Here is a 15000-nt window from a genome sequence, read left to right as displayed (position 1 = left end):
GGTGCGGCCCCTGGTGGCATCAGGGGTGAGGAAAAACTCCCTTTCGCTTGATTCATAGTTTGTGAGGGGGAAAAAAAGCTCAGTGAGGTCTGAGAAAAAAGACCCCCTGTAGTCAGGAAGAAACCTCAGGCAGAGACCAGCGGCCACCTAGGGGAGCCCCCTGCCAGGGCTGGATTGCGAGTAGTAAGGGCGCTGCGGCGGCTGGGACACTATGACGTCTTGGCAGCTAGGAGTTGGCAAGGATGAAGAGGTGGGTCTTCAGCTGCTTCTTAAAGGAGTCGACGGAGGTGGCTGATCGGATCTCGATGGGGAGGGTGTTCCATCTCTTGGGCGCATAGCAGGCAAACGCGGCGTCGCCGATCTTCTTCTGCGGGGGGGTGGGGGTCCTTAGCAGCTTGGCATCAGTGGACCTGAGAGCTCGAGCAGGGGCATAAAAAGAGAGCATGTCTGAGATATAGCTAGGGGCAAGTCCATTTAATGCTTTAAATACTGTGAGCAGAATCTTAAAGTCGATTCTGTATGAGACAGGTAACCAGTGCAGGTCTGCCAAGACAGGAGAGATGTGCTCTCTCATTCTGGTTCTTGTTAGGATTCTTGCCGCAGAATTTTGAATGAGTTGCAATTTGTCAATTAATTTTTTTGGGAGACCAGAGAAAAGAGCATTGCAGTAGTCTATCCTACTGGTGACAAAGGCATGAATAAGTTTCTCAGCGTCTTGTCGGGGGGCCAAGCCGCGCACTTTGTTGACATTTCTAAGATGGAAAAAAGCAGATTTTGTTATCTTGTTGATGTGAGGCTCAAAGCTCAAATCCGAGTCTATGACCACACCTAGGCTAGTAACCTTATCTTTAATGTGTATGCTTAGGTCACCTAGGCTTGAGTGGAGTTTTGCACGTTTTTTCTTAGGCCCAATGAGCAACACTTCAGTTTTATCTTCATTTAATTTTAGGAAGTTACTGTTCATCCAATCTGTAATGGCAGACATGCATTTAGTCAAGGCATGAATGGCAGTGGTTTGGCTAGGCTCGACAGAGATATATAGTTGAGTGTCATCGGCATAGCTATGAAAATCAACATTGTGCTCTCTGATGATGGAGCCCAGGGGCAACATATAGAGAGAGAAGAGGAGAGGGCCCAAGCAACTACCCTGAGCAACTCCAAAAGGCACATCATACTTGTTGGAGACGTATTCTCCGATGGTGACAAAAAACTGTCTTCCTGTAATATATGTTTTGAACCACTCTAAGACGTGACCGGACAAGCCTACCCAAGATTCAAGGCGGTCAATTAGTATGTTGTGGTCTATCGTGTCAAAGGCGGCACTGAGGTCGAGGAGGATAAGTGCTGAAACTTTGTTTGCGGCAGTGTTGAGCCTAAGATCACTTATTATTTTGGTTAGTGCTGTTTCGGTGCTATGGTTGGCTCTAAAGCCTGATTGGAATTTTTCCAAGATATCATTCCCAGCCAGATGTTGATTAAGCTGTTTAAATACAACTTTTTCTAGTACCTTGCTTATAAAGGGGAGGTTTGATATAGGTCGGTAGTTGTTTAAAGAATTCTGATCTAAATTTGTCTTTTTTAGGAGTGGCTTTACCATGGCTGTTTTGAATGAGCTTGGAAAAATGCCTGTAAGCATAGAGGTGTTAACAATTTGCAGTAAAGGTGCTGCTAAGCAACCAAGTACGTTTTTTAGCAGATATGTGGGGATCGCGTCAAGGCTGCAGGTAGACTGCTTACTTTCCCTGACTATTTTACAGAGGTCGTCCTCTGTAATTGGACAAAACTTTTGGAAGCTCTCAGGTCTCCTAGGGGGGTTTAACCCTCCCCTCGGTGTATCGCCTGAGTGGGCGACAGAGGTTGCTGCGTTTCCACCTTGGATGCCTTCTCTAATGTCGGCAATCTTTTTATTAAAAAATCTAGCAAGTTCCTCGCACTTGGCATGTGATGCTGCATTTAGGTTGTTATTGCTATGTGTTGGATTAAGCAGGTGGTCAATAGTGGAAAAAAGAACTTTCGCATTATGCTGGTTGTCTGTTATGATTTTGGAAAAATATGCTTTTCTCTCTGAGCGTACCGCATTATTGTAGGAGGAGATCTCATCCCTAAGGGATTGTCTGTGGACTTCTAATTTAGTTTTCCTCCAAAGACGCTCGGTTACTCTGCATTTTCTTTTTAAGGCTCTAAGTGAGTCATTCATCCAAGGTGAATACCTAGCTCTGGTTCTTGTCGTCGTTCTAATTGGAGCTATGTTATCTAGAATTCCTCTTAAGTTGTTGTTGAAGCTATCAACCATTTCGTCAGGTGTGCAGTGACCATTTAGTAGGTCACCTGATTTGATGAGGTCTGAAATCTTAAGCTCAGCAGAGGCATTAATGCGTCGTCTGTGAATGACATTGTTGGGTGTGCTAATTTGTGTTGAAATGTCAAAATCAAAAAACACACAGTGGTGGTCGGAGAGGCCGACGTCCGTGACCGATATATTGTTGATGTCAAGTGCATGTGAAATAACAAGGTCAAGTGTGTTGCCTTTTCGATGGGTAGGCTGTTCTGTAACATTCTGGACGACACCGAATCCATTTAATGTGTCTAAGAAAGACTTGGCTATTGCGTCATCTGATTTATTTACGTGGATATTAAAGTCGCCAGCAATTATTGCTTTGTCATAGTTAGTAAGTACGTCCGACATGAAGGTGGAGAAATCAGATAGAAATGACGAAGAGAATTTCGGTGGACGGTACAGAACAATAATGATCAGTTTGAGGTTTGCTTGGACCCTCATTGCCAAGTATTCAAATGAAGAGAAAGAGCCCAGATTCATCTTAGTACAATTAAATTTGTTGGAGAAAAGTATGGCTACGCCTCCGCCTCGTTTCTTTGGTCTCGGGGCGTGAAGGAATTTGTAATCGGAAGGGCAAGCCTCAATAAAAGTAGCAGCCCCGTCGTCTTTAAGCCATGTTTCGGTAAGGAACATAAAGCTTATGTTTTTGTCCGAGACCAGCTGGTTTACTACGAAGCTTTTGTTGGTCAAGGACTGCACGTTAAGTAATGCAGCATTAACATTCAAAGTAGTAGAGCTATTGTTTATGCGTTCAGGTGCAATCGTAATTAGGTTGTTGTGTACACAACCAGAGGGTCTATATCTGCGAGCTTTCCTACGGGTAGTGACAGCGTGGATAGCTAGAGGGGAACTCTCTGTTGGGCACGCAGTGTCTAAATTGGTGTGGTGCTTTGGATTTGAAACACCTGTTAGTCAATCCAAGGACCGGTGGGCTTCGAGGGTCAGCTCTAGGTTGGTCGCGAGGAGACGAGCGCCAGATCTGTTTAAGTGCCTTCCATCTCGTGCGAAGAGGTTACGGCGGTTCCAGAAAGCGGAGAAGTTGTCAACGTAGGGAATGGCTTCTTGGCGGCAGTGTCTCATCAGCCAGACGTGCAGTTGGCGGATTCGGGAGAACTGGAAGGCAGAGAAACAAACAGAGGGGATGGGGCCTGAGATAGCGTATTTTTTTCCAGTGCTGCTAAGGGTGTTAATAAGGGAGAGGAAATCGGACTCAAGTTTTTTAGACTGCTGCAGCCGGATGTCATTGGAGCCTGCGTGGACGATGAGAGTTGTGGCAGTAGGATACTGTGACAGCGCGTCCGGCACATTCGACTGGACATCGGCTACGAGAGCTCCAGGTAGGCACCACGTCTGGGCGTTTCGTAGGGTTACGTGGCGAACCATCGAAGATCCTATGAGGACTGTTGATGGTCGCCGGGGTTCTGAATGGGCAGGCTGCTCTCGGGTGATTTGCCTGGGGGTAGCGAGGGTCCGGCGGCTTCTGGGTCGCACTCTTTGTGGTAGAGGCTTGGGCACCTGGTGGGAGGGGGGGACAGGGTCAGTTTCTGCATCGATGACTGAGTCAAGTACAGAAAAACGATTGCTAGTCACTAGAGGTGGTGAACATTTCTGCAGTACTCCCCTGCCGCCGTTAACCACCTCCGTCCAGCTACGACGCGCGGGAGTGGAGCACGGTGGATTCGGGGGGGACTTCGGCTGGTGTTTGCTGTGGCTGGGGAAAAAAGATAGTGTAGTTAGGTTGGCGCTAGTATTACTGGTTTGGTGTGAGGGGTGCATGGGGAATGATAGCTATGCCCTAGCTTTTATAGGCCATTATATACGGCAGTCATTTCTGCTGACGCCCAGACTGGCGCATAGCAGCACAGGAGCACAGAGGTGACCAAGCAGGGCTGATGGATACTGACTGGGGATGAGACGAGTAGGGTGGCTGGGGTGATGGACAGAGGTTGTGTGCGTGTGCGTGTGCGTGCGTGCGTGCGTGCGTGTGTGTGTGTGCATGTGAAATAATATGGTCAAGAAGGGTGATCCTGTAAGGTGGCCAAGGTGAAAATTCAGACTGTGTGTGTGTGTGTGTGTGTGTGTGTGTGTGTGTGTGTGTGTGTGTGTGTGTGTGTGTGCGGGCGGCGGTGGTATAGCAGGACATTTTCCTGACTTTTCACCAGCATTGTAAGGACGGCGATATTTATCAGGACATAATTATGTCCTTGTAAACATAACATTATAACACCCTTTTCTGACTTCCAAATGACCCCCCAGCACCTTTTTGTAAAATGTCCTTATAACCCCCTACAATGTCCTGGTCAACACAACATTATAACACCCTTTTCTGACTTCCAAATGACCCCCCAGCAGCTTTTTGTAAAATGTCCTCACAACCCCCTACCTGACATTTCTGTGTGTGGAGTTGTACGGAACTTTGCCCCCTATCGACCCAGCAATGCCACTGCAGCCTATACACATTCCCGCCCAATTCCATACACAGGCATACACAACAGTTAGTGGAGAAGCTACAAGGCCAATATGGCAAGAATCGTGCAAATTATGATACAAGCATGAAATTTGGCAGGTATGTGCTTCTGACCCTTACAATAAATCTACCCGATTTGCCACTTGAAATGGCGGCCATTTTCCAAGATGGCCGCCAAAAAATACCCCAAAAGTTGATTTATTGCAAAGAATTGACATATAAAATTATGATACAAGCATGAAATTCAACATGTTTGTGCTCAAGACTAGCATAATTATATCTACCTGATTTACCACTTGAAATGGCGGCCATTTTCCAAGATGGCCGCCAAAGAAAACCTCAAAAATTGATTTTTTTGCACAGAAATGACCAAACAAATTGTGATACAAGCATGAAATTCGACATGTTTGTACACAGGACCAATAAAATTAAATCCACCTGATATGCCACTGGAAATGGCGGCCATTTTCCAAGATGGCCGCCAAAAAGACCCCAGAAATTGATTTATTGCACCAAATTGACCAAGCAAATTATGATACACACATGAAATTAGGCATATATGTGATCAAGACCAATACAATCAAATACACCTGATATGCCACTCGAAATGGCGGCCATTTTCCAAGATGGCCGCCGAAAAGACCCCAGAAATTGATTTATTGCACTAAATTGACCAAGCAAATTATGATACACACATGGAAGTCAGCATATATGTGATCAAGACCAATACAATCAAATACACCTGATTTGCCACTTTAAATTGCGGCCATTTTCCAAGATGGCGCCTGTTGTATAGAATTGCAAATGTGGTCTAAATTGTTCATTATCCTTAATTCAGATGATGAGGTGATAGAGATGTGTCCTCCAATGACAAATAACCCCTTATAACATACTAATAATATGTTGATAACATTCCAATAACGCCAGTTATGCACCCCCACCCCCCAACAAAAATGACTGCTAATGACATGGTAATAATGCAATGACAATGTGGTAATAATATGCTAATTCATGGTTTTATCAATGTTGCTCTTACATAATGTGGCGATGTTGCTCTAACGTGCCGATAGCATGGTAATAGCAAATAATGCCAGTTCTTGAGGCCGAGGGTGAGTGGTGCGTGATGATGCTACTAGAAAAATCCAAAATAAATAAAATGTAAATAAGCTGTTGAGGCATCAACATAGCTACATCCTGATGAGAAACAACAGCCTAAGTGAACAATCACGTAGAATCCCAGATTCATGAACAACAACAACACTGGTTTATTCATCAGTGCAGTTTTACCCAATGGCCTTTTGGAATAACTTATGAGGACTTGTGCTTTATACTGTTTTATGGACATTTATAGTTATAAACCCTTTGCAAAGACTATGTTAAACCTGTATTGTCTTTACCTGTTACTTAAGGCTCTCTTCAATGTCTTAGCAATGCTGTTATGATGTAGTTGAGTCTCTTTCCAGCAAAGTGTGAACGGGCCTGTCTTTTTGAGGAGGTTAGGAGTCTATGGCTGAATCTCATTTCACCCCCTTGAGGGCTGTGTATACTCTCTTTGCCGCCTGTCGCCCAGAGGTCAACGCAGACAGTTTTGATTTTTGCTCGATCTGGTCTGTGCTGTGAGGATTCAATACAATACAAGGAGTAAACTATGCATGTCTGTTGCTCAACAACAATGGAAATGAAACATGTAATAAACGTCAACCTGTATTTTTGATTGCACTAGCCACCGCAGTAGTTTGGAACAAGGAAGAAGCTCATTGTCGAGAATAGGTTGCACAAAGCAGAATGAACTATGGAAAGACTATTTACTGTCCCGATTTAACTTCAGCATCGTAACTTGCAAGTGCTTGTGTTGTCTTTGGTTCGTGTAAATAAATTAAGCTACAAAGCACGAGGAACTTATTTAATGAACATCTCATAGTCTGTAGCTCAGTGAAGGTTAGAACAAGGAAGTAGCTGTTTGTTCTCGAGCACAGAGCAGCCTGTTCGAGAGGACCAATCACAGCGGCTCTTGCTGCCATTAACCGCGTAGCTGTCTGGAATCAGGAAGTCCTGGAGCAATGGGAGGAGGGGCAACAACGCTACTTTGGATTCCAGTGGAAGCGGGGCCAGCAGTTGGCGTATGAACCGCCTGCAGAGTTTGCTGAGTGAGAGTGGTTGGTAATAATACTCCTCCAGTCACCCGTTCCTGCAAACATCTGAGCCCTGTGGTCCAATAGCATGTTTGCTATTCGAGTGCAATATCGTCTGACGGCAGCTGCCTCCTCAGCGTCCTTGTTATCTAAGCCCTCTTTCGGTACGGATGAGAGTAGTCCTACTGTCGTAGTTGCATGCGTTAACATCAGCTCCCAGCTGCAATAACATCCTCAGACACGGCAGTTATGGCAGTCTTCAACTACCCGGGCTCCGCCCTAGCTGTGACACAACGCTGTTCGGCTTAGCTACACACACTAGGGCCTGGAGCTTGAGGAGGAGCATTTCCAACTTTCCCTCTACAGCGGGAACCCACCCACTTTGTCGGGAACCAATCAACTTTCAGCATTTCCAACCGTCGAGTGTAGAGCGCATGTTCAAGGCAGTGACGTAGTTGAACTGCGAATCAACCCATGGATTGTACCAGAAACGCTTCATTCAGTATCAACAATTGAGCAGCGACAAACTTTTGCCACAGCAGTAGATACGGTATTGAAAGAGTTCAAAGGGAAAATCTCGTTAAAAATTGAGCAAAAAAATGGATCACTTTCTGGGCTCAACCAGTAGCAACCCAAGGGAGGCGGGTTATCCAGTCCCGTTGGAAACCCAATTCGTTATTGTCCAGGTCAGACCAGAATCTCGTACGAGTTCTGAAGTCTATGGAAATCAGGCAAGTCTTCAACTGCCTTGTCGAGAGCACTGGTCTCAAAGATCTCGTCTCTGCTGTTGATGTCTGCTCCATGTTCCACCAGTAGCTACACCATGAAGGGATAATTACCTCTCACCGCCTCACACAGGACACTGTGGTAAGGCCACCTCTCATACACGCCTCTCTCTATACAGCTAAACTTCAGTTGTGGCCTGTAGCGCAGCAGTGTGCATGCGGCGCCCAGTCTTCTTCTCAGATCTGGGTCCTCAGGTTTCGGTTTCTTTTTAGGACAGTGATGTGCTCTCTCCAATTCAGGCGGCTCGGCGTGCTGCTTCTGCTGATTGGACAGGTTTGGCACTGGAGGCTGTCTCAGCTGGGCCAGCGCAGGAAGCTGACTTCTGGAATCAGGAAGTCCTGGAGCAATGGGAGGAGGGGCAACAACGCCACTTTGGATTCCAGTGGAAGCGGGGCCAGCAGTTAGCGTATGAACCGCCTGCAGAGTTTGCTGAGTGAGAGTGGTTGGTAATAATACTCCTCCAGTCACCCGTTCCTGCAAACATCTGAGCCCTGTGGTCCAATAGCATGTTTGCTATGCGAGTGCAATATCGTCTGACGGCAGCTGCCTCCTCAGCGTCCTTGTTATCTAAGCCCTCTTTCAAATAACACACCAACAACGACGTCACATTGTCCACAAATGGGTCACCGCATTCACACTGGCACCTCGTTCGAGCAGCAGTAGGATGGTTTCAAAGTTGTTATGGGCAACTTCTTGTGTAAGACACGGTACGGATGAGAGTAGTCCTACTGTTGTAGTCGCATGCGTTAACATCAGCTCCCAGCTGCAGTAACATCCTCAGACACGGCAGTTTATGGCAGTCTTCAACTGCCTTGTCGAGAGCACTGGTCTCAAAGATCTCGTCTCTGCTGTTAATGTCTGCTCCATATTCCACCAGTAGCTACACCATGAAGGGATAATTACCTCTCACCGCCTCACACAGGACACTGTGGTAAGGCCACCTCTCATACACGCCTCTCTCTATACAGCTAATAGGGGTGTAACGTTACGAAAAAAATCACGGTTCGGTACGTATTCGGTATAGGGGGGTCACAGTTCGGTACGTTTTCGGTGCGGTATGGGAAAAAATGCAAAACCATTTTCTTCCTCAGCATGTTGTTTATTTAACCAAAAACTTGTCAACATACAAGCTGAAACCGTAAATACATTCTAAGTGCTGCTTGGTACCATTAAGTTAAATCAAATATTCTCAAATGGTTATCAATGTTACAAATTAAAATATTAAAATTGAAAATTATAAATTCCTCTCAAACAGTGAACAAAAAAATCCACAAGTACAGTACTCAGCTCCAGAATTCTAGTGATACAGTATTCAATTTTACGCAACCTTCATATCTTTTGCCAAGAAAATCAGTTTGTCCACATTGTCAGCAGTGAGAGCAGATCTGCTGGCAGTTACAATGTCCCCAGCAGTTGAAAAGACCCTCTCACTCAGGACTGAGGTAGCAGGAATGGCAAGGTAGTGCTTCGCTAGCTTGGCAATGAGGGGATATGTGGACTCTTTGTTCTTCCACCATAGAAGTGGGTCAGAGTCGAGTGAAATGCTGCTCACTGCCTTGTATGCAGCAACTTCTTTTTTGACCTGTTGCAAAGTATTCTTTTTGTCTCCTACCTCAGTCTGGAAGAGCTCACCAAACAGTTCGGTCATCGCTGACCTCTTGACCGGAGGAGGTGATTCAGATGCTTCTGGGTGTTCTGTGTGTGAGGGTGAAGCAGCTGCTGCTGTCCCTTTGGCCTCCTCATGCTGTAAAATAAAAAAGTGCAAATATTTTCAATACAAATGGACATGGGAACGTATTTTATGTAAAAATTATTTTATTCTCATGTCAATTATTATTGTTGTTGTTGTTGTTGTTGTTGTTGTTGTTGTTGTTATTATTATTATTATCATATTACCTCCTCTTCTATGGCCACAATCTCAGTGCTGAGACTGTTGTAGATCCTGTCACAACAGACGTCATCCACATGAGGAAGAGATTTAAACCTCGGGTCAAGGGCTGTGCATTTGTGGAGGAAGTCTTGGCAAGAGGAGTACCTGTCTTCCAGGTTTTCCCTGATGGCAGCCTTGACTTGGGTCACTATGGCGCTGTCCCCATCATTTGGCTCCATAGAGTGGAGAACTGTGGCTTTGAGGGGCAGGATCATGGATGCTGAAGGTGTAGCTTCGGTTTATGACTGTTGTGGGAGTCTTTAATGGCTTCAGAACGACAATCACTTCCTCAGCCCTTCTCACCACTTGGTCAGACAATGTGCTGATGTCCTTTTTCTTGAGAGGCTGTTCTGTCAGTCCCGTGTACACTGCTGCCTGTTGCTCCAGGTACCTTACAAGCATATCGTAGCTCGAATTCCATCGAGTGGATACGTCCTGAATAAGACAATGTTTCGCCAGACTAAGCATCTCTTGTTTACGCTCCAGTATGTGTGCAGCTGTTAGGCTACGGTGGAAGAATGTCACGACGCGTCTCACTTTGCCTAGCAGTCTGGCTAGTTGGTTGAGGCTTGTGGCTTTCTGAGAAGCAAGATTAATGGTGTGTGCGAAACACCCAATTTGGGGACCCATTCCAGCTTCAATCACAGCATTTACTTTATTCCGGGCGTTGTCTGTTGTGACGGCAATTGTTGTCCCTGGCCTCTCCAAATTCCACTCCAACACAGCCTCCTTCAGCCCCTCAGCTAGGTTAGCGCTAGTGTGTTGTTCGTGCATAGCTCTCGATTGCAGGACCTGGCTAGCTATATTCCACTCCGGGGTGATGGGATGGGCCGTCACTGTTATGTAGCTCTCGTTAGCTCTGGATGTCCATCCGTCAGTTGTCAGTGCTATTGCACATGCTTTTGATAACTCTTCAAGGACAGCCGATTTGGTTTGTTTGTAAAGGTCTGGAATTACTTTCTGGCTGAAATGTGGACGACTAGGTACTTCGTATCGTGGTTCAATCACAACTGAATAGGGTCTGAGATCCGATGCAATAAAAGCCCCAATGGATGTTGTAATGGCTTTAGCCCGGTTGGAATTGTGATTGAAAGGATGCTTAAATGCAGCTAACAGTGGCGTTTGCGCTACGGGGGCTTTCTTTCTTGTCCCGGTAGAACTAGAACTAATAGCACTTGGGTGGTGCCGTCTCAGATGAGTTAGCATGTTTGAAGTGCTGCCATCAGTATAGCCGGCATCACCAATACAATGACAACATATCACCTTCGTTTTATCCACTTTTTTCCGTCGCAGGTTTTCACTGGGAAACCGAAATGCTCCCAAACGGGTGATCTTAACGACGGGGGAGGATTTTGTAGCTCCGGTTGGTCGCTCGCTTCAGCCATAATGTCCAAATTAAATCATACGAATAGAATGCACCGTTACAGGCTTAACAGCTAAACTTCAGTTGTGGTCTGTAGCGCTGCAATATGCATGCGGCGCCCAGTGTTCTTCTCCGAGCTACACACACATAGCCTAGCGCAGCCAGAGCCGTACAGCAAAAAGCTGTACCAGGGTCTAGGAGGGCTGGGCGGCAGTGTGGGTGGGATAAACGGTTGCTTCAGCACTCAACGTCACGCAATAGGATGGTGGAACAACCAATCCCCACACACTTCTGTGTAACGTCACAGCTGTCTTTCACAACGTACACGCGACACGCCCTTTGTAGGTGAAGCGGCAACTTTGAGCCGTCGTAGCCGTGAATGTGTGTGATGACCACAGCCACAAACAAGTTTCCTAATAAATCGTGTTTTCACTTATACAGTTCAAAAATGCATCGTTTTCAACCACATGGCCCTCCTTGATCAATCAGCGAAATGTCGAGCAATTTGGGGCTTGTTAAATGGTTATATTTATGATTGTTGTCAACATGGCATGTTCGGTGTTAGCTAGCTAGCTGTATACCCATAACTAATACATGGCTGGATACGTTGGCTAGCCGCTAGCTCGGTAGACTAGGTGTCATTCCCATCTATTTAGTAAGCGACTTAAAGACTTTCAAAGCTCCCAAATATTTCGTTTTTAATGACATGGATCTTATTAGAATTTGGGGCAGGCATATAATACAAGGCTGGATACCTAGCTCTGTTATTGACGACAGGTTAGCTAGCCACTAGCGAGGGCCTCTTTGTAGGTGAAGCGGCAACTTCCAGCCGTCGTAGCAGTGAATGCGTGTGATGACCACAGCCACAAACAAGTTTCCTAATAAATCGTGTTTGCACTTATACAGTTGGGGCAGGAATATAATACAAGGCTGGATACCTAGCTCTGTGTTGTTGACGACAGGTTAGCTAGCCACTAGCTTGGTAGACTAGGTGTTATTCCCATCTATTCAGTAAGCTACTCAAAGACGTTCAAAGCTCCCAAATGTCTCGTTTTAATGGCATATGTCTTATTAGAAATTGGGGCAGCAATTTCATTCTACACCTACAGTAGTGGTCTGATAATAGCGTGTGACTATCTGGTTCTGTAAAATGCTCAACTTAGCTTACCGAGCTAGTTTAAAACATCGAATGATCAAATGGTAATGTGTTGAGATCTATTTGTGTCCGATAAGTTCATGGTGTATTATTACATCAATCCATGTCAGCCACGAAATGTAATATCATCCAGGCTTTTTAAATTAAGTAAACACTTTCGTGCTGTACGTAGCACGGACGGACACCATGCTTCTTCTTAGAAAGTTTCCTGTTTACTAGGTAGCCCGGCCCCCCTCGCGATTTGATTGGCCCTGTCATCGGATAACTTTCAGCCTCGCAAAACGACCGGGGTCCGCTAGACTGCCCCCGGGAGCAAATTCAATTTGCGGTCGCTAGGGGCGTCTAGATTTCTAGGCTAACACACACACACAGCTGACACCACACTGAAATATACAAAAGCAGATTCCAAAAAAGTTGAGACGCTTGTTATTTTCAAGTTCAAGTTCAAGTACTTTTATTTGTCACATACATGGTAATTGTAGTGAAATGATGATGGGGTCATCAGCTCTGCATCTTAAAAATTAAAAATTAAAAATTAAGTAAAGTAAAAAAGGAAATAAAAGGTGAGAAATAAGTTAAAGAAAATTATTATTTAAAAAAGTCTCTGTTCAGCAGTCGCACTGCCTGGGGGTAAAAACGTTTCCTCATTCTCTCTGTTCTGGCCTGAATGGTTCTGAGTCGTCTGCAGGACTTAAGTAGGGTGAACATGTAAGAGTTGGGGTGTGAGACATCCTGCATAATCTTCCTAGCCCTGGCTCCCACTCTCTTAGTGTAAAGGCCCAAGAGTCCTGGAAGGTTGGCTTTGATAGTGCGCTCTGCAGAGTGCACCACTCTCTGTAGGTCCTTCTGTTGTTGTTGTGTGCAGCTTCCAAACCAGGCCGTAAAACAGCCTGTTAACACACTTTCCACCGCTGATGAATAGAAGGTGGTCAGGATGGGAGTGGAGACCTTAAACTTCCTCAGTAGGCGGAGAAAGTACAGCCTCTGCCTGGATTTTGCTGTCAGGTGTTGAGTGTGTTGTGACCAGGAGAGGTCCTCAGTCAGGTGTACTCCCAGGTACTTGTAATTTGAGACCCTCTCCACAGGCTCCCCGCTGATGGTAAGTGGCGTGTATGCCCTGCTCTGCACCTTTCTGAAGTCCACTACCATTTCTTTCGTCTTGCTGACGTTCAGGGCCAGGTTGGACTGACACCACAGTGCTAGGTCATCCACCTCATTCAGGTAGGCTGTCTCATTGTTGTTTGAGATGAGACCCAGCACCACGGTGTCGTCAGCGAACTTTAAGATGGAATTTGAGCTGCTGGTGGTTGTACAGTCATGTGTGTAGATGTTATAGAGCAGTGGGCTCAAAACACAGCCCTGGGGCGAGCCAATGTTGAGGGTCAGCTGACTTGAAGTGACACCTCCACCTATTCTGACCACTTGAGGACGATCAGTGAGAAAGCTGAGCACCCAATTGCACAACTGTGTGTTGAGTCCCAGCCCCCTCATCTTGTCAGCCAGGCACAGGGGGAAAATTGTGTTGAATGCTGAACTGTAATCTATGAACAGCATTCTAACATAATTCCCCCTCCCCTCATCCAGGTGGGACAGTGTGGTATGTAGAAGGCTTGAGATGGTATCATCCCTGCTTCTGTTTGCTCTATAGGCAAATTGGTGAGGATCGAAAGCACTGGGCAGGGTGTCACATATGTGTTTTTTCACAAGCCTCTCAAAGCACTTCATAACTGCTGATGTAAGGGCCACTGGGCGATAGTCATTCAGGCCTGCTGGCTTGCTGTTCTTGGGCACGGGAACTATGATAGAGTGTTTAAAACAAGATGGGACAACGGCTTGGGCAAGTGACAAATTAAAGATCTCAGCATATACGGGGGCTAGTTGATCAGCACAGGATTTCAGAACCCTGCCAGGAATATGATCAGGGCTTGTTGCCTTTCTTCCATTTACGCCTCTGAACACTCCCCTCACATCACTCTCACTGATAATGAAAGGTTCCACTAGACTCTTCAGTGACAGCCACCATGGGGTTGGCAAGGTCGAAACGTGCATAAAATGTGTTTAACTCATCAGCAAAAGAGAGCTCAGTGCTATTCATTATTTTGTGAATAAAAGAAAAGTGCTGCCCTTTTCAAAACATTCAATCCATGCATAAGATTGCCAATAACACAAGGTCAACATATCAACTGTTAATTCCAGCAAAAGTATTGATTTGAGGGAAATATGTGTTCATTAACCCTCTAGAGTCTAAGATCCCGCTGGCGGGATTTTTGACACTTCTTCAAAAACACATCTGTAACTCTGAGTTTTTGTCATTCAAACATATAAGTGGCACCATTGCGAACTGTGAAACTGTTGAACAGTTGAAACGACAACGAGACTGTCAGTCACGTGGGGGAAAAGTTCAGAGCACGGTATGAGCCCAGTTCACAGATAAGCACTTTAGTGTAACTGGTGCGAGCACGGGTACCGGCTCTGTTCTGGCCGGCCTGAACGCCATACAGGAGAGATGGCTCGGAGAGGTCTTGTGTGCGCTTGTTCATGTGTGTGTGTGTGTGTGTGTGTGTGTGTGTGAATGAATGTGCGTGTGCGCTCCTGGACAGTCCAGACTAATCAAACAAACGTTCACCAGTATTTAAAATCGTTGAGATTATGAGATGGCAGGGAGTGCCTTCTCACAGGTCCCATTACATACAGTATGATGTGCATGCCCACATACTAATACTTGCCCCGTTAACCATTCATATCTTTTCTGTGTATTGTGTTAAGATGGACACCCTTTCCCACTTTTATCCTTTGAAATATTCAGTGCACGTGTATCCACACTGTTC

The 15000-nt window shown here is 45.7% G+C and overlaps 1 protein-coding gene across 3 annotated transcripts in view; it reads left to right on the top strand.

Moving 5' to 3' along the window:
* The window catches only part of LOC134456900 (FERM domain-containing protein 4B-like), a 78403-nt gene that overhangs the window by 22915 nt on the left and 40488 nt on the right, over window positions 1–15000 (top strand). The gene's annotated exons all lie outside the window — the stretch shown is intronic.

This window comes from Engraulis encrasicolus, chromosome 10, assembly GCF_034702125.1.
Source record: "Engraulis encrasicolus isolate BLACKSEA-1 chromosome 10, IST_EnEncr_1.0, whole genome shotgun sequence".
Classification (NCBI taxonomy): domain Eukaryota; kingdom Metazoa; phylum Chordata; class Actinopteri; order Clupeiformes; family Engraulidae; genus Engraulis; species Engraulis encrasicolus.
The sequence above is the reverse complement of the archived record's forward strand: the minus strand, read 5'-3'. Positions and strand labels throughout refer to the sequence as shown.